General features: G+C 35.6%; 1 long non-coding RNA gene across 1 annotated transcript in view; it reads left to right on the top strand.

Annotated features, from left to right (window-relative positions):
* The window catches only part of LOC132663485 (uncharacterized), a 670,744-nt gene that overhangs the window by 252,294 nt on the left and 397,453 nt on the right, over positions 1 to 20,997 (top strand). The window contains exon 2 of the long non-coding RNA XR_009603071.3: positions 8,228 to 8,282. This is a non-coding gene — a long non-coding RNA (uncharacterized LOC132663485). The remainder of the gene's footprint in view (positions 1 to 8,227; positions 8,283 to 20,997) is intronic.

The raw sequence follows: 20,997 nt of genomic DNA, 5'->3' as shown, positions 1-20,997 counted from the left end.
ATACTGATAATACCAAATGCTAGAGAGGATATAGAGCAACAGGAATTCTCATTCACTGCTGGTGGAAATGCAAAATGGTACATCTATTTCAGAAGGCAGTTTGGCAGTTTCTTACAAAACTAAACATGCTCTTACCATAATATCACCCAGCACTTATGTTCCTTGCTATCTACACAAATGAGTTGAAAACTTATGCTCACATAAAATCCATACATTGATATGGATAGCAGCTTTTTTCATAGTTGCCAAACTTGGAAGTACCTGAGATGCCCTTCAGTAGGGGAATGGATAAATGAACAGTGGTACACCCAATGGACGACCATAGTGCTAAAATAAATGGGCCATGAAAAAACATGAAGCAACTTAAACACATATTCCTAAGTGAAAGAAACCAATCTGAAAAGACTACCTACTCTATGATTACAACTATATGACATTTTTGAAAAGACAAAACTGTGTAGATAATAAAAAATTCATTGGTTTCCAGGGTCTGCAGGGAGGAAAAGACGGATACACTAGGCACCAAAGGATATCATACTAACATCATACTACTCTGTATGATATTTTAATGATGGATATATATTAATATGCATTTATTCAAACTCAATGAATATACAACCAAGAGTGAGTCCTAATGTAAACCATAGATTTTGAATGATAATGATGCATCAATGTAGTTTCATAAGTTGCAATGAATGTACCACTCTGATGGTCTCTGGTCAAGGATGTTGATAATGGGGGAGGCTATGCATGTGTTGCGGTAAGGGGCATATAGGAAGTCTGGATACCTTCCACTCAATTTTGCTGTGAACATAAAACTGCTCTACAATTAATGTCTATTTAAAATATTTTTTAAGAAATCCCCTCAAAAAGCAAATAGTTGTTTTTATTAACTACATTAAAAAGATACTAAAATGAATGATTTGAATAGACATTTTTTTAAAAAAAATTTTTAACATTTATTTATTTTTGAGACAGAGAGAGACAGAGCATGAGTGGGGGAGGGTCAGAGAGAGAGGGAGACAGAGAATCCGAAACAGGCTCCAGGCTCTGAGCGGTCAGCACAGAGCCCGACACGGGGCTTGAACTCACGGACTGCGAGATCATGACCTGAGCTGAAGTCGGACGCTTAACCGACTGAGCCACCCAGGCGCCCCTGAATAGACATTGTTACAAAGAATATATACAAATGGACAATAAGAACATAAGAAGTTTCTCACATCATTAGCCATTAGAGAAATGCAAATCAAAACCACAGTGGGATATCACCACTGACCCACGAAAATATGGCTATCATAAAAAGAAAATAACGAGTATTCTTGAGGATGTGGAAAACTTGGAATCCTCATACATTGCTGACAGGAATATAAATGGGGCATCCATTTTGGAAGACAGTTTGACAGTTTCTCTGAATGATAACTGTAGACCTGCCTTATGACCTAGCAGTTTTACTCCCAGGTATATACTCATGAGAAATGAAAACATATGTCCATAAAACCTCATACGTAAATGTTCATAGTGTGACTGCATTTCTTTTTGGGAGCTCTGGGGGGAACATATGTTCCCTTGTCTTTTCCAGTTTCTGGAGGCTTCCCACATTCCAGATGTTCACTTCCATCTCCAAAGCCAGCAATGACAATGGCTAATAGAGTCTTTGTCAGATCATACCATTCAGATTCTTACTCTTTTTCACTTAAAAGAATCCTTATGTTACACAGGGACCACCTCAATGATCCAGGATAGTCTCTACCATCTCAAGGTCAGCAGAGGTTAGCATGTAATTCCATCTACAACCTTAATTATAATCCCCTTTGCCATGTAACATAACATATTCACAGGTTCTGGGAATCAGAACATAGACATCTTTGGGAGAAGTTTTTCTGCCTACCATATGTGACTTTTTTTTCATTTTTTTAATCACTTATAAACGATTATTTTAAACTTAAGCATAAATTCAATGGATATTGCTAAATGAAAACATCTTATTTAAATAAAATGTTTATTTTAATAGACATTACTTTTAGAATGGTTTTAAGTTCATAGCAAAATTGAGTGCAGAGTACACAGTTTTTTCATATATCCCCTACACTACACATTTCCACTTTTCATGTATTCAAACAATTATATATTAATCTTCAAATTAATGACTCATTCTGATGACACTCTAAAAATATTTAGGGACATGGAAACAAATCTACAGTATTTCTGAGAGGCACACACACACGTTTGTGTATTTGTGTTTCTGCACATTCCTATTTAGCAATTTAATTATTCAGAAATAACTGATGGAAACATGGACCACATGATGTTTGCTGGAATGATTTATCCCCAGGGATTGGAATTAGCACTGGAGAATATGTGTATTCTCTGGAATATGTGTGAATGTGTGGATGTGTGAATGTGTGTGTGCACATTTGTGTGAATATATACATGTGTATATTTATGCTTTTTCACATCCGTGATTGCATTTCAATCTTATTGTTAAAAAAAATAAGATTTTGAAAATGAATTGGACCATATGTGACATACAAACAGAAGAGGTAAGGGATACCTGGGTGGCTCAGTTGGTTAAGCATCTGACTCTTGATTTTGGCACAGGAGATGATCTCACAGTTTGTGAGTTCAAGGCCCACGTTGGAGTCCACACTGGCAGTGCAGAGGCTGCTTGGGATTCTCTCCCTCCATCTCTCTCTGCCCCTCCCCCACTTGCTCTCTCTCTCTCTCTCTCTCTCTTTCTCTCTCTCTCTCTCTTTCTCTCTCTCTCCCTCTAAAGATAAATAAATAAAAGAGAAAAAAAAAACAAATGGAAGAGGTAAGCTATTTTTTAAAGTTGTTTATTTATCTTGAGAGAGAGAGAAAGCATGAGTGGGGAAGGGCCAGAGAGAGAGAATCCCAAGCAGGCTCCCTCACTGTCAGCCAGAGACCAACACAGGTCTCAACGTCATGAACTGTGAGATTATGACCTAAGCCGATGTCAGCTGCTCAAGTGACTAAGCCACCCAGGGTCTCCACTTCATCCCTATTTTTTTTTTCAATGAAATAAGCTTGTTTTTCTAATTTTTTAACGTTTATTTATTTTTGAGAAATAGAGAGAGAATATGAGCAGAGGAAGGAGCAGAGAGAGAGAGGGAGAAGAATCCTTAGCAGACTCCAGGCTCTGAGCTGTCAGCACAGAGCCCTAGGCTTAAACTCATGAACTGCTAGATCATGACCTGAGCCAAAGTCGGACGCTCAACTGACTGAGCCACCCAGGCACCCCTCATCCCTATTTTAAATCATTAGAATTGTATTTTATACCTCCAAACATGATTTTCTGACACTCCTTTTATGTAAAATTCAACAGTATTCTTTAAAAAGTAGTTAACAGCATTCGTGTTAAAGTGGATCATAGGCCTATGTGATTTGTGATTTTAGATAATTTACAGTTAAAAGCTCATAATGATCTTAATATTGCCTCATAAAAAGTTATCTGAGAGAGAAAAAAAAAACACGCCTAGAGGAAAAACAAAAGATACTCATGAAAGGCAGCACTGGTCTAGACTAGCCCCAGTGACAGGCAGTGGAGTGTCAAGATAAATAGGAAAAAGGAAGAGAAGCAGAAAGCAACTGTGTGGTAGTGATGTGTATGTGGCTCTTGAGAAGAAAAATTGAGACTGGTAGTGTGGACATGTGTTATAGTGAAGACAGAGAATTCTCTTTTCCTCATGGCCTAAGATTTGACTACCTCACAATTACAAGTTTTCAATTATTTGCTTTATCTTAATGACATTACAATTGTGCAGCACATAAAATTATAACCATGACAAGATTTCAAGCAAATTAATAATCAGATCAGATAGATTGACAGGTTCAAGATCAGTCAGAGCTGAGCAGATGTTCTAAGGCCTATGCAGGAACATACATCCTGTGGAATCACAGTACCTCTCATTTTCAGATCCACATCTTTGCATCCTTTTCTACTGTTGACTTCAGAGAATGTAACCCAAGGACAGGGAAGCAAGATTCTCCTGTCCTCCTTCTCACCAATCAGTTTACAGACAGGGGGAAAAGATGCTCTCAAATAATATCTCTAATATTATGACGCTGAACTTAAAATGGAAAAGGAATTTGTTTTAAACCTACCTACTCAGATGTATTTTATCTTTCTGGAATTTTAATATCACTTGCAGCTTAGAATAATACCAAATCTTGTGAAACCACAGAATATGTAGTCTATGCCATATTAGTTAAATTGTTCTATTATACATTTTAATATTTTTCTCATCTTTATTTTTTCCCAGGTATTTTATACACTGTTTTACTATTAGACATTCTGAATCAGGAATTGATTGATTGATTCATTAATGCATTTAAAACACAAATTTAGTCCTCACAATGAGCCAGGTATTGTGTTAAATCCTGGGGAGAACAAGGCCTATAGACATTTTGCATTCAAGAAGAATAAGTTCTTGTTTTGGATGACATTAACTAAGCTAGGGAATGGATTTTGTTTCTAATTTGTCTTTTCATAATTTCTTTCATGGGCTTTTACTAATTTTGACACTGAAACATTTATTTCAGCATTTTTATCTTAGGATACTATTTTGTTCTTTAAAATGCTACCATCGATTCTAAAGTTTGATATTCTGGTTTTTGTATAATTCCTTAAATTTAATATAGTTTTGCATTGTCATACATAAAAGTGGTTAAGAGATTACTCAAATTTAGCAAAATATATGTTTACGTGTCTATTAAAGTCAGAAATATGAGGATTTATAATTTATAATACTAATTGTGATCAGTTTCCTTATGCAAAAAATAATGATTGGGTATTTATGAGTCAGAAACTCTAGTAGGTGATTAGAATTCACCAGTATACAAATAGATTAGTCTTTTTTCTTCAGCCTTCACAAAGATGCCTTTCAAAGAGAGCTAGGGAAAGGAAAATAAGGCTCAGAACCTGAAAACTAAATAACAGAAACATAATAAGTATGATGTGAGATTTACTGGATATAATACTAGCAACCTAAAATATATATCTAACATAAATATGGACAACAGAGAACATAGCATCAGGGATTTTTTTCAAGTATTTGTAACTTTTGTTTGCTGCTTTTTTTTATTTACAAGAAATATGGGGTAGAGCTATTTAAATGGAAAGGATGGTTAATTTTAAAAACAGTCATACCATATATATATTTATGTATTTTTGAGGAATTGCACTTTTGTCATTTTTTCATTCAACAAAAATGTATTTAATCCCTAGCAGGAAATGCACTAGTAAGTAAATACATAGTAGAGGAAAGCACATGATGTATCTTAATGTAATTTACAACTCAAAGGATTGCTTAAATTACCTGTTTTAGTCTATGAATGTCCCATATTCACTAGATAATTATAAAGGCATATGTTGGAATTTATCATATAAAATACTGCATTGAATAGGAAAATTAAGAATAAACAGAATTATACTTTAGGTAAGCATACTTCTTTATTTGGAGACAAAAATTGTCTCTCTTTTATGGATTTTTCAAATAATTTGTTATGAGGCTAAAATACGGTGGGGGGGGGGTGAGGAAGGGGGAGCCCTACCGCTCAATATCAATTACAGACCCTATCAGGGAAAGCTGTGTGGATCACTCCTGCGACTCAGACAGTGAGAAACCACCATCACCCTGAACTCTTGCTTTTGTCCGGTGGACATTGGTTCAAAAAAATCTCTCCCGGTTTTTTCTTTCCACAAAATAAAGTTTTCCTTTGTTTGTTGGCAAAAAAAAAAAAAAAAAAAAAAAAAAATTTGTTATGAAATACCTACCCTGTGGCTTTCTAGCCTATAAATTAATGCTTCTATATATTTTTCTATTGCTTCAAAGATTCAGTAATAATTATCCTTTGTACTACATTGATGACTTTGTCATTTTTTGAATGCATGTATATTTTTATCTTAAATGTATAGAAATGGGAGGGTGAGACTAGTGGCAATAGTGAAATAGTTTAGACATTTGGGTGCTTATTTGCAAACATTGTAAATTTCTTGTATATTCTACTTGATTAAAAATGATTAAAACTGTATTCTTGAATAAACAAAGTAAACACGAAGTTGTCACCTATCAGTGACACAGAACAACTTGAAGGATGCTCTCATGATGTGAGCAAAAGTCAATATGATCTCATGGTCCCCCAATGAAATGCCTGTGAAGTCCATACTAATTAGCTTGTAAATCAGACTAATACTTGAGTTTATTTGGGCCAGAAAGACTACCTACTGTCAAGCAATCAAGTACTACCCCTTTAATTGCAATTTATTCCAACAACCACAATTTATTGATCCTAGCATACACTTATGCCACAGCAGTATCAGTATTTGACTTTATTTTAACAGCTTCAAAAGGTTAGAGAGTTAGAAACCACTGTGAAAGAAACCATTAAAAAGTTGAGTTGCTGACACTGCTTTACACTCTATGCCAGGCAATGTTTCCTATATATTGTGGAACTATATAAAAGGAGAAATAAAAGGAACTAATATTCATTGACACTTAATATGCTAGTGCTTTCTTATACCAAATATTACTTAGTAACATATAGAAAAACAAGGAGGATCAATATTGTATTCTGCATTTTACAGGCAAGCTACAGCTTATAGACTTTAAGTACATTTCTCAGAACTATAATGTTAAAATGTTAAAACCATCTATCTGACTCCAAAGCACATGTTTAATTTCTTGCATGATTTCTTGCATACTTTTTGTACATTGACTATTCTGATGTTGTGGTCTAAGTGATATTGAAGCTCAAAACCAGCTTATCCACATGAATTTTGTATCCAGTATCATCTTTAAAACACAAAACATCAGTTTCTGATCACTCATTTGTTAGCTGTATTACCTTTTATAAGCTAAGACATGCTATTTATTTATTTAAGCATTAGTGCCAAATTTCACTTTGGAATTTTTAGCTAATTAAATAATGTTCTGGAGCATGCTTGGTAAAACAAACAAACAAACAAACAAAAACAAAACAAATAAACAAAACTTTTGTAGCTTCAAAAAATCTTTAGAAAATATTCAGTAGATATAGAGTGGTTTAAACTTTGGAATTTCTCACCCTTCGATAACAAAATTAAAAAGGCCACCTGACTTAATTTTTGACAATTAAAAATTATATATATTTAAGGTATACAACTTGATTATATGAAGTACGTGTACACTGTGTAATATTCACCACAATCAAGTTAGTTAACATATTCATCATCTCATATAGTTAGCATGTGTGTGTGTGTGTGTGTGTGTGCGCGCGCGGGTTGAAACACTTAAGACCTATGCTTTTAGCTGATTTCAAGTCTTTAGCACAGTATTGTTAACTACAGTCACATTATTGTATGTTACATTTCCAAAATGTATTTATATGGCATAAATGAAACTGTATTTCTGGACCAGCACCTCCCATATCCCACTCCCTGATAACCACCATTCTATTCTCTGTTTCAATGAATTTAACATTTTTTATTCCACATACAATTGAGACCAACATGCAGTATTTGTCTTTCTGCATCTAGCTTATTTCACTGAGCTAATGTAATCGGGTTCATCCATGTTGTCACAAATGGCAGGATTACCTTTTTTTTTTTTTAAGGCTGAATCATATTCCAGTGTGTTTGTGTGTGTGTATGTGTGTGTGTGTGTTGTGTACGTGTGCATGTGCATTTATGTGTGTATAATCACATTTTCTTTATCCATTCATCTGTAAACAGACATTTTGGGATGGAAATTTTAGAAATGTGCCATTATAGAAAAGAGTGTGGAAGTTCCTCAAAAAATATAAGTGCCTTATGATCCAGCAATCCCACTTTTGGATGTATATCCCAAAGGATTTGAAATCAGTATCTTGAAGATATATCTGCATTATTCACAAGGAAATATGGAAGCAACCTAAACGTTCATCAGTGGATGGATGGATAAAACTTATATTTTTTTACACATACATTCTGAGTATGCCCGCACAATTCTTCATGCATACTCTGTAAATCCTTGACTAGATTTAAGCCAGAATTAGTCTGACCTGTAGGAAGAGACCAAAAGGTGGAAGTCCTCAATTTTCTCCTTGTATCATCCTCTTTGTATTGTGCTTTTAATACTTCTGTTTTTTCACTTCCATGAAACTTTATTTACAGAATAAACAAACCAATAAATTTTCAAGTGTTAATTATATTAGAAATCATGGATCTAGTCCAATGTCCTCATTTTTGCAGGTGACGAAATGGAGAATCAAAGAAGTAAAGGACCTGCCTCAGAGTCACACTACTAGTAAGTAGTATCTGTAGATCTAGAATCAGGTATCAGACTATTTGACCTGAGTTCTAGCTTTGCAGAAAGATTTCTCATTTTAGACATGATGTTGAAAACTCTGTATAAAACTGTTTATATCCCTGTTTAGACCACATTTGGTCACTAGCATTAGTTGCATGCCACCTGTATTCAATTTTGTATACACTTTAGAGGATACTTAGAAAGTGTGGTACAGGAGTTCTTTTTAAGAAGAAGCAATGTAGATCATGAGATGGTATAGCAAAAGAAAAAAAAGCTGGCATTCATATGAAGGGTTTCCATGTTCAAGGTGCTTAATATGAATCATTCCATTTGACCTTCACAAATATATTGTAATAGATACGATTTTATCCCTACAGTAGTAATAAACTAATGCTCTAAAGTTGTTGATAGTTTGCTCAAGTACATAGAGCTATTTAATGTCAGAGCTAATTGCAAATCTAAATCTCTCTGACTTTAAAGATGTCCACTTGTGTAGTACACAATTCTGTATTTACACAGAAAACAAAGCCACTGATCAACACAAACAGTGCATAATTCCAACTGGTGTGACATAACCAGTTGTATAATATAGTGCACAGTTCAAGGTGCTAAGAGAAAATTAAATAGTGAAAGATCAGCTTGGATTGACACTGTAAAAAGACTGATATGCTCTTACTACTAACTCCCAACTAGCAGCTCTCAGCTTGTTGCAATAAAGACATTAGATATCATGATATCTGTAAATGAGTGGGAAAATATTGGCAACACATATATAATGACACTACAGGTAGAGATTGATAACTTGTCAAGATATGGTGAAACGAGCCTTTCAAAGAGGGAAGCTTTTTTAGCTCTTGGGATGTGAAAACGCTGACCAAAGTACATGACATTTTCAGTTGTATAGGATGTAGACATGTGGGGTTGGATAAACTCATTTTCTTTCAAGAGGAGAATAGGAGAAACATGGAGGTTGAAATAAGTGGAGACATTTGGCAATAGGGTATAGGCTAAGTGATAGAAAATTATATGGAAGAGTGAGACATTTCAAAATGTTGGACTAAAATTCATTGGCAGAATTTTTTGAAACCTGATTTAAAAAATTGTATTTTACTATTTAAGCATTAAGTAGTCATTGAAGATGTTGGGCTTTTGTTATAATTTGTGTTTGTATAGTCAGAGCTGTACCTTGGAAAAAATGTGGTAGCTTTATGATGGCCTACATGGGTGAAAAATCAGAAGTGAGAGACCAAAGAGCAGGTGTGAAAATATGAGGGCAAGCATCCCTACTTAATTTTTATCTGTTCAAGATATTAAGATATCTCCCCTCCATAGTAGCTGTAATCACTCAGATTTCTATAGTAACTTTGAGAAACAAATATTACTGATCTTATGTACCATTCGTTAAGTCATTTTTCACTCAGAGAAACCAAGAAAATTCCATTGATCCAATATCCATTTTTTCCTCAGTTTCCTGTTTCTTGATATTCGTTAAGTGAATAATAGATCCCTTTTCAATCTACATATCTACCTTAAAAATTCCTGTCATGTAAGGGAGAAGATAAATGTCATGATAATTTTTTAAAAATTATTTGTTGTTGTTGTTGTTGTTGCTTTTGTTGTTGTTGTTATCCTGGAACCCTATTACATCCTAAAGAAGTCTTTCTCAGTGAAAACTTTGAAGGTGGTTTGAGGATCCCTGTTTATCTAAAATTTGCACATCAGATAGAGGAAGGGAAAAAAATAAGGGATACTTGTTCATCTCATGAGTGACATAAACAAATAGGAAGTAGCTGTGTTATCCTAAAGCATTTTGCTGGGATAACTAAGGAGCAACAACAATGAAAGAGCCTTTATGCAAATTTTGGATCCTTTAGCTTCTTAAAGGTCAGCTGTTTGGTTTTAACACCCAAACTGGCAGGAAAGAGCCCTGAAAGTTGCCTGCCCCTGTGTTAGATAAACAATACAGGGCAACCTCTGCTCTTAATGAGGATTCCATTTTAAACCCACAGCACTCTCCTCATTTTAGAACCCTCCTTCTTCCAGGAATCATATGCATCCATTAATGAAGCTAAACAATATCATCCCAATACCCTGCTGTTACCTAACTATGATCTTTCAAGTAATTGCAATTGCACTCCGAACAATTTGCTTTCTTTTTGCTCAGCTGATTTCACACGCATGAAACTTTTTTCAGATTTCTTTTTCCTCTCTTGTATTACATTTTTGACCCTGAGCCCCTATAAGAGTGTATTTCTTTGTATTTATATTAATTTGCCATACAAGCAATATATCTGCTAATGCATCCCCTTTATATTGTATCTTTGTTCTGTTTTCTTAGAGAGAAAAAAATATTTCTTTATCCTTTTTAAAGATGGGCTATCTCTCCCAAAGTCTCAAAAGCAATACCTTTGTCATTAGAGATGATTTTGCCAAACTGATACATATTACTATTTCTGAACTTTTAAGAAAACCGTACTTTGATGTAGGGGCTATTCAAGGCTATGTGTGCGTGCGCGCGCGCGCGCGCGCGCGCGCACACACACACACACACACACACACACACACACACAAACACACACGCACTCAAATGTAAGTTTGACATTTTGTCCAGATGTTTGTAATGAAAAGGTGAGTTGGAGTTTTGAGTGATAAAGGAAAGGAGCACTCTACCTTTATCTATAGATGTAATAAAGTCAAAATAGGCCAGCCTTATGGGGTTTGGTAAGAGCACTGAATATCCATTACAGTGTTTGACACACAGAAAAATTATTTGTTGAGTGAATACGTGCATTATTGGCTTGTAACTGGCAACCCTTTTGTCTGTTTCATTGTCTATTTGTGAAAGTAGTCTAGCAGATCAGTCAAAGATTACATTGGTATGGATAGAAATCTAGCATTAGATTTCAGGCAACGGTCTCAGGTCTTAGTCCTCTCCCTGCTATAATGTCATTAATTAGTCAAAAAAAAAAAAAAAGAAAAAAGGATTGTTGAAAATATGTTTTTACATAAAATATATTATCATATTATGGAAGGTTGTTTGGTATAGAGATTAAGAGTGAAGATTTTGGGGAAACTTAATATATGTAAAATAATGGATTCTGCCATTTGTTGTTTGTATAATTTTGGAGTTTTCAAATGTTTCTGTGCTTCATTTTCCTCCACTGAAAAAACATCTAGTTCATAGAGTTATTCTAAGTATTGAATAAGTTAATGCATGCAAAGTTTCTGATATGTAAGCATAATAAGCTTTTAATTATTGTTAATGTTTGCTGACTTAGTACTATATTAATTACATCTGAAATTTTTGATTTCTTGAACTTCCCAAATTATAATAGAAAATCATGAGTCCATTATGAACTCTTGTTTTGTATTTAAATTTTCAAAGAGCACAAATTCTGTATGTTAAAATGTTATTAATTAACTTAGTACATATTCGATTACACTCTGCCTGATATTTTCCACATCAATTTCAGCAAGTTGATAGATATGATTCTTTGGCACCAAGTCTAAATCCCTTAGAATGTGACAATAAAAAAAGTAAGCATGCTGTCTTGGTAGTATATCTATTTTCCTACATGTGTAAGTAATTCTATATTTCTTTTTCCAACCCTAACTTTTTCAAGATCTTTGCATTAATTTTTACTTGGAATTTGTAATGAAATGCATACACATATAATGGGATCTTGAGCGGGGAAATTCTGTTTTACAAATTTACATTTATTAAATTTACTTAAAATAATTTTAGTGTAATACTTCCCTCCCACATTTAATAAACCAAATATGGGCCATTAAGTTTTGAAACTATAAAATTGAAAAGAAAAGATATTTTGTCAAAGGGAGTTATATATTCTAGCAAATTTCACCATATGCCGTTTTTGCCAGTGTTGCACTTGGAAAGCAATTCACCTGGTCTGCTTTATCAAATGGCTGTTCTTCAATATGGATGCTCCCCATTCAAAACCTCCCAGGCAGTTTGTTATTTCTTCATGGCATATCTGGAAACATCTCATCTCTGTGTCTATAGAGGATAGCCTTCATCTCTGTCTCCAAATTCCACAACCAGTTGTCGTTTTCAGTCTGGTTTCTAATATTACTTCTTTGATTTCATCACCGGGACTCATCTCCCCTCCCCCATGATGCCATAGTGTCTTGTTTCTGATGCTCTTATCAACAACTGTCCTGTAGTTATTTGCCAATTCTGTTTTTGCCACTGATGAAAATAAAACTTTCTTTTATTGTTGTTAAAAACTTTGTTCTATTGTTTCTTTTATTGATTTCTTGATTGTGATTTTGTTTAACCTTCCATCATCTGGGACACATATAAAGATCGTCTGGATCTAATTTTCTTAACTGTTGGTGCATTCATACCCACTGACCCCAGTTCTTCTTGTTAAATTCTTACTTATGACTGAATTCTGGCCAGGAGAACATAGGCTAAGCTATGTGTTCCACTTCCTGGCCCATACAAACTTCCAGTGTTTGATTCTCCTTCCTTTTTCCCCCTCCTATGATGTCTTTGGGAGTCAGATAAAATCAGTGCTCTCCCAAAACACTTTTGCTTTTTGTCTCCTTTTTCTGACCACTTACTTGTCTCCTTCTATCCACACTCTGGGATTCAGTTTTGGCTTTCACTTATTTTTGGCTTAGTGTTGGCTAGAATTCTACTGTATCTAGTGAACATCACCGTCACTCATTTTGGTTACAGACATAGACAAAAAGTGAATGATGCCCCGCTAGCCTTGTATGGAGGGTTGTATTTGTTTATTTGTGCTTACTTGTTTATATTTACATGGAATTTTTTTTTTTAATTTTTTTTTTTAATGTTTATTTATTTTTGAGACAGAGAGAGACAGAGCATGAATGGGGGAGGGGCAGAGAGAGAGGGAGACACAGAATCGGAAGCAGGCTCCAGGCTCTGAGCCATCAGCCCAGAGCCTGACGCGGGGCTCGAACTCATGAACCATGAGATCGTGACCTGAGCTGAAGTCGGACGCTCAACTGACTGAGCCACCCAGGCGCCCCTGGAATTTTTATGTATACTTTTGAGACCGTTAGTTTGCTAGGAAAGGGGATCCACAAAATAATAAGCTAAATAATTTTAAGTGACACTTTGGGTGAAACTGAGGCCCATGAAGTGAGGCTATTGGAAAGACAAGGGACATTGAAACAAAAACATTTGTGTGTTAGTAGCTTAAAGAAGTTCCAGGTTCCTGGAAGAAAGAGAAGTAATACTAGATAAGTCCTGTAAAAAAAGTAGCTTAAAAGCATTTTCTTCCCAGAATGAAGGAGGGTTACCTTTTAAACATTGATTTAATATGTATTATAGGCCTTTTATAAACCTCTTTAATAGTCTTTATTAATTGAATTGATGAACCACTTTCATACCTTCTCCAATATTTAGTTTGCACCTACTTTTATGTATAATAGTTAGCTTTAGCACCTTGGCTTCCAGAACACACTATTTTGTGTGTGTGAATTAACCATATTTACTCACCATGTAAACTAGCCTATTTAGAAATCCAGTATTTAATTTTGTATGTTAAAGATGAAAAAATGAGGAAGACTTGGGTCAATTTTAATTGATTCTGTATCATATGGTAAAAGGAGGGAAATTTTTTGTAATAATAGAAAATATAAATTTCCTATATTTAATGCATTAGTTCAAATGATGAGAAGGTAGCAAGGCTCATTCAAGTTTCCAGATGCAGGAGCTGATTACACAGTCTTTTGTTTTGGTACAAATTAATGCTCAGAGACTGCAATTGTCTTTGACAATAGTTTATTTAACACAGGTTCACCGTGGGAATTTCACAAACCAGTAACGTACAGGATAAGGTCTCTTAATAAGCAAATAAGGAAATAACATACTCCACACCAGTGATAGATTAATCACACTATTGTTCAAGGCAAGGAGAGATGAAAGGAATAAAGTCCAAATTTAGTTGAGGTATATATACCTTTACATGAGTTGGTGATACTCAGGAGAGGTAGCTAAAAACAGCTGATAGTTGATATCCAGCTGCCAATGCAAAAGTAAAAGTACCCTGTTGCTAGAGGATGTTGCTAGGGAACAATGACAGGGCAAGGGTATTGATGGACAAGAGGATGTTCATGTGGCTACTGCTTGGCTTTCACCACTGCTTGAATAAAAGGGTCACCTTCACTATGGAACTAATTTCACTAAGGTCTTCAAAGAACTATTTTCAGTCAGCAAAGTATAGCTTTGCCCACACTGTACATTCTTGGGTAGTCCCACAAAATCTCCATGTTTATAGTCAAAATGTCTCCTTGCTACAGTTACTTCTTCCTCTTTTTATTGTTAAGCCCCCAATAGGAGCCCCTCCATAGCTGAGCTACTGAGTTCTCATTGGTGACAACAGATAAGATGATGACATCCTGACCCAATTTACTTCATTCTTATATCAAAACAGCTTAACTTCTAAAAAGTTTTCTTGGTCTTTGTCATAAATAAGTGGAATTGAAATCACATCAAACCAATACATAACACACAGCAATCCTGGAGACGTGGAGAATGCAAACCTAAATTATGCAAAGGAAAGGATCAGACATTTGTAACAGAGTTATGTTTCCTGCTCTGATTTATTAGCAAACTATTTCACAGTAAACTTGACATAGAGAATGTAGAATTCCTATGGCAAGTGAAATTCCATTGACCTAAGGGCAGACAGAATTGGAAGATAAACAATTTGAGCAAATTCTTTGCTGGGATTGAATCATTTTCATAGATATCCTAGTGCATGTCATAGAAATGGCAGACCTTAATTAGGTAGACTAATATCCCTTCCTAAAACTGTATCTTTTCCATAGAAGTAAACATTCTGTCTCTCCCAGCCTCTCCAAATTCCCACACCTCTCAAAAATGAAATTAGAAAACAGTAGATTCCCCTTTGTCAGTGCAGCCAATTAAATGGCTGAGGGTGTCTGTTTCTGTGTCGTTTTGAGAAACAATTGTATCATTAAATCGCTGAAGTTGTAGTGTCAGCAGGAAATAGAGCAAATAGCTGCCAAAGGGGGAAAAAATATGAACAATACAGCTACTTTGATGTCTTCCTGCCCTCCTTTCCAGTGTCTATTGCTGAACAAGCTACAAACAAAATGTGAGAGAGCAAAGGCTTAATGCCTATGAGCCTGGGTGGCTTCAGCCTCCCTTGTTGGGAGGCTTGCTCACTGATTTCTTCTGCTCCCACCTGACACCTTAGGCATGCCGCACTAACTAATCAATGTTTCAGAATACAACTCCCACTGCCCTGCCTCTCTTCCTCTCCAATTACTGTTCACTCACGGAATTTACTCTGTCATCGTCTTAAAAAAATCATTCTTTTATTCATTGAACACATTCCTATGGAGCTCCCACCTTGTGCTAGGTACAATCCCAGGTCAAGATGTATCTGTGAACAAAACAGGCAAAATCCCTGCCATTAATGAGATTGCTTGGAGGTAGTAAAAACAGACAATAAGTTATATACATCATAAGTCTGTCAATTACACAGCTGGGTAAGAGAAATCAAGAGTCAGTGGATTGCAGTTTTTAATCAGATAGTCAGAAGGTTGGGAGAAGTGTTTCATCCTCTCCTCAGAGGCTTGTGGCATAGTGGTTAATAAACAAACTCTTACCAGGCTGTGAGGGTTCTTAATTCACCCAGCTCTGTCATTTATATGACTTGTAGCTGTATAACCTTGAGAAATTTTATTTCTCTAGGTATCAGTTTCTCCATCTCTAAAGTAAGGACCATGCTAATACTGAGTCATATTGTATGTAAAAGATTTATAACATAGTATGTAGTGCATGTTATATAGGGCACATACCAAGTACCTAGTAAGTCTGAAAAGAGCTTACACCTCAAGTTAGAGGCATCTGAGGGTGAAAACTCAAAGATGTTTCTTTTCTTCTTGCTAAACTGACCCTCAGTTGTATGAACAGGAAAACTAACATATTTCCTATCATTTAGAGCCATTATCAGGATTATAAGAAAGTTCACATTAAATAATCATAGAAGATCCTTATTAAATATCATGCTGTCTCCTCAACTAGACTCAGTTGAAATGCTTTGACACCTTCTCATATTATCTCAGCTAGTGACAATCTTAAGTCTCCTGATATCACTCAGTTTGTCCTTGCTCTCTTCCACTTCACAGTCACCTAACTAATAACCCAACCAAATCATAGCAAATTCAGACTCAACATCAGATGCAGAGGCAACAGCCTGGTGGAAGTGTTCCCATCAGCTCCCGTGATTCCATACAATCTGTGTAATAGTAGATCCCTTATTCCATATCATCATGATTCTGCTTCTCTGACCAGACACTGACATGACACATACATTAGTATATGAAGTAAATAAGTGCTATTACAACAAAACCCTAGACCATGTGGCATTGGTTTTGGGCCCAGCAGTGAAAGAAGCTTGAAGGGCCTTAAGACTATTAGCAGCAGCCTTGCCGGTATGAAGGAGGCTGTCAGTGAGGATTTAAAGAAGAGGCCAGTCCCTAACCATTTGAATCATCCTCAGCTGTTGAAGTCTCCCCGCTGAGAACCCTGATCCTGCCAAGCAGAGGCAGACTGTCCCCTCTGTGCTTTGTCTGTATTCCTGATCCACAGGCTGTTTTATGCTACTCAGCCAGAAGTGGTTTGTTAGCAGGAAGAGATGATTCACAAATAATCCGGTGCTAGATGTGGAAGAATCAGAGTTGCACTGCATTCCTGCTCTTGAGCTCTACACTCTTCTTCTAGAATCCTGTATGTTTATAGACACCACTCCCCCTCATTCCTAATGTTAGTCCAAATTGAGTTTCTCTAACTTACAGTCAAAAAGAGTCCTAACCAATCATAAAATCAACAGAAGTAAACATTTCAAATGTCCTTTATGCATATTGTTTTTAAAAAATCACCTTGCTATATCCTTACTATCTTCATGCAGTTTTGAATTAAGAAACGCCCTCTACTTGAAAAATCATGATCCATTTTTGTTTGACATGTGTGAACTTCAACCAGTTATTTTGCGCAGGGAATATTCAGTCATCCATTCAATCATCTAAAAAATATTTATTGAATTCTTTTAATGTGAAAAGTAATGAGTTAAGCAAAGGGAAGGATACAAAGAATTATATAGTTTCTGAGTAGTTAATCACACAGTAACAGCAATGAGACATAAACAGAAAGTAACACATTTCCTTGATTCCAACATCATTTTTTTTCACATTAAATCATTTTAAAAACAGGGCACATCATATAATTGATAGGTGTATTTTAATTTGGAGTGTTTCTTTTCTGCACTTGAAAAGCTGCTATTAAATTGACAGTGTGCTCCTAAACATCCATGTTTTAGAAGGCAAGAATTCCAATATAGCACAGGTTAGTATGTAATAATAATCAGCCTAAAATAATCTACATACTACAGAGAGATTTTTTTTCAAATTTTATTTAAATTCTAGTTAGTTAACATACAGTACAATATTAGTTTCAGTAGTAGAATTCAGTGACTCATCACTTACATACAATACCCAGTGTTCATCACAAGTGCCCTTCTTAATACCCATCACCCATCTAGCCCAACCACCACCTCCCTCCCTCCATCAAGCCTCAGTTTGTTCTCCAAAGAGAGTCCCAAAAAGAGACATTTTTAAGTGACATTTTGTTCCCTCACACCATACGAGGGATGAAATTATGGGAAATATAGTTCCAGCTTAGCTAAGATGACACAATAAAAGGCATTGCAAGTAGTGTGCATCAAAAACCTTTAAAACATTTATTTACATTGGCAATACAATAAGTTTTTGAACTCACAGAAACCCAGTCTAGACAAATGAACAAAATAAAACAAGATTGTTTTAAAGGTTCTGAGGACCTCCATCTATGTGACATTTGACCTGACAAAGTTGGAAGAGAATGGGGTGCCTAAGACCAGTATGAACTATCTTCTGCTTTTGAAGTTCTAGTAAGTTGAACCTGTTTTCATATCACCTCTCTCTGTACTGTAATTAGGTAATAATTCTTTTACTGAATATGATAAGGTTTTAGAGTGGTGGTGGGTGTCCATAGCTGATGACCAAGAAAGAATTCTTGACACATCTTTGGTGCAAAAAGGCGATTTTATTAAAGCACAAGGACAGGATCCTTGGGCAGAAAGAGCTGCCCTGGGGTTGTGAGGAGTGATTGATTATATACTATGGTGTTGGGGGAGGTAAAGGCAAAAGGGAGTTTTCCATAAGGAATTTCATACGCTAAAGAAGAATCAGGAGATACTGGAGGTCTTGCTATTGTCAAGCTAAGGTTGTTTTTCCCTCTAGTAAGGCATTAACATTAAGACAAAAAGGAGTTCCTGGAGAAATGTTACATTCTGCCTGTCTCAAGTATCTGTCCATGGGCTGCAGATTATAAGGAAATTTAATTTTACCTTCCCTTTCCTTCTTGCCTTTGTTCCATCACTATGGAGGGGGGTTGTGTTGGAGCTTCAGGAAACTGAGTCTATAGGTTTCTGGAGATGAGGCTATTGCTAAAATTGCCTTTTTCTTGTAATTTACTAAAACATTTTGTAAACTGATGGAGACTCATGCTCTGCGTGGCTGTGATCTCTATCAGTTAACCATTGGTTTTTCCCTTTACTTTGTACTTGGGCAGCCAGGAGTGCATGAGTATCACACACATCCCACCTGGGGGGTGGGGGTGAGGGGAAGAGGTTTGTGTGGTGTCAATTTGCCTTATGCTCCCTTATCACACAGAAATGAATTTTCTTACACTTAGACCAGAACCTACAGAACACATAATCAAGAATTTTTCTAGGTGAGTAACATTTTAAAGTCTACCTCCATCAAGTTGTTCCAATTCTCCTAGGAAAACTCTCCTGAGAGTATCTAAGTTGACTTGATTCCAGGACAGCAACAGGCCTTATATAAGATAATTTTTATTCTTCTCTATACACTTGTCTAAGTTACTAGCAAGTTTCTCTAGGCAGAGAGAAGTTTGTATAGGTGTGTGTATTTGTGTATATTCATATCTGTGTGTGATGCACATTTAAAAAATGAGATTCTTGTGCCCTCAAATCTTGAAAAAAATATAAAAAGCTTCTATTACTTCCTTTCTTCCCTTTACTTCTTCTTTTTTTTAGTTCTAACAATCTATTTTGTAAAAGCATTTTAAAGTACCAAGTGTGGTGTGTCTGGGTGGCTCAGTTGGTTGAGCGTCCGACCTTGGCTCAGGTCATGATCTCATGGTTTATGGGTTCGAGCCCCGCGTCGGGCTCTGTGCTGACAGCTGAGCCTGTTTCAGATTCTGTATCTGCCTCTCTTTGCCCCTTCCCCGCTCATGCTCTGTCTCTCTCTGTCTCTCAAAAATGAATAAATGTTAAAAAAGATTAAAAAAAAAAGTACCAAGGGCAATTCAATAGTCATCATCATGAAACACACAAAAATGAAAAGCTGTATTTATGTCTCAATAACTATTAATTTAGTATTCTGGAATGGCCTCAGGCCACTGATTAAAATGTTTGGCTCTTGCTATTCCTTAGGATTTCTAGTTTTTCCCCCTAGTCTGTGTAAGGCCAATTAAATAAAATGTTTCTTTTCTTTAGGATTGTTTTGATTTTAAAATGGTAGCTAATCTACAGAGACAGAAAGCTTATGTCAGGAACTGTTGAAGTCCCTTCTTTTATTGTCTATTACAACGTACTGGCAGGAAATTTTTATAATGAAAACTCCAGAAATTGTGGCTGCAATGTAATATGTTCCCTGTTGCAAGGATTTGAGTCATTCTTCCACAAGATGTCGAAGATTGGGGCTGAGTGTTTGCCGGAAACCTAAGATTATGACACAGTCATCACAATGGGGCCTTGTAATAATTTTGGTATTGGTTTGAGCCCTAGACAGTGATGTACTGACCTGAGGGATAGAAAAATGAGTGATCACTTCCTTGTATATCCTTTCTTGGAAGGTTTGGAAAAGGGAAATTTAGTTTCAAATAACACATATTGTAAATCTCCTGAGGTTTTGCCAATGGAATGCTTTCCTCTCTTTGAAGCTTTAAGATGTTTTACTACATATTCACCTTATGTAAGAAATCTAGATTTTGTTATGTTTGTCCAGCAAGTGGTCTCTGAACTCATTGTCATGGTATAGACTATTCCAGAGATTAGTGCAAAACTGGGAGTTAATTGCATTAAATCTACCTAGCACATATAAATTTAAGACCCGAAAATAACTCCAGGTATAAAAAATTAAGACATTATAGACAATAATATCCAGAAGTGTGAACATTTTATAATCATTTATCTCACATCCATTGGTTAGCTTACTGAATGATGAATGATCTGGCCGTTTCCTTCAGGTAAATCAACTTTCCTGATTAATGTTATTTTATTTAAGGAAAAAGAGTCACATTAGTTCTAAAAAAACCCAAAAAGGTCTCTGACCTTTATCACCTAATCAACTGTGAGAAGTAGATAATAGTAATGCATTACCTTTATATACATATATCTCTAATGTTTATATAACATATATATTGTATACATATGTGCATGTTTGTTTGTTTTCAATGCCTCCCAAATTACCTAGACAGAATCAGCAATTGACCAATTCAAAGAAGTTAAACATTTTCGACAACCCTCACAGAACTCTGAACATAGATAGGTTTGTCCGTTGTGCAGATACCGGAGTGCTTATTAATGTTTTGATCTCCCATAGCGATGTTGTATTCCAA

This window comes from Panthera onca, chromosome D4 (genome assembly GCF_046562875.1).
Source record: "Panthera onca isolate mPanOnc1 chromosome D4, mPanOnc1 haplotype 2, whole genome shotgun sequence".
Lineage (NCBI taxonomy): Eukaryota > Metazoa > Chordata > Mammalia > Carnivora > Felidae > Panthera > Panthera onca.
Note: the sequence above shows the minus strand (reverse complement) of the source record. Positions and strands in the feature narration are given on the sequence as shown.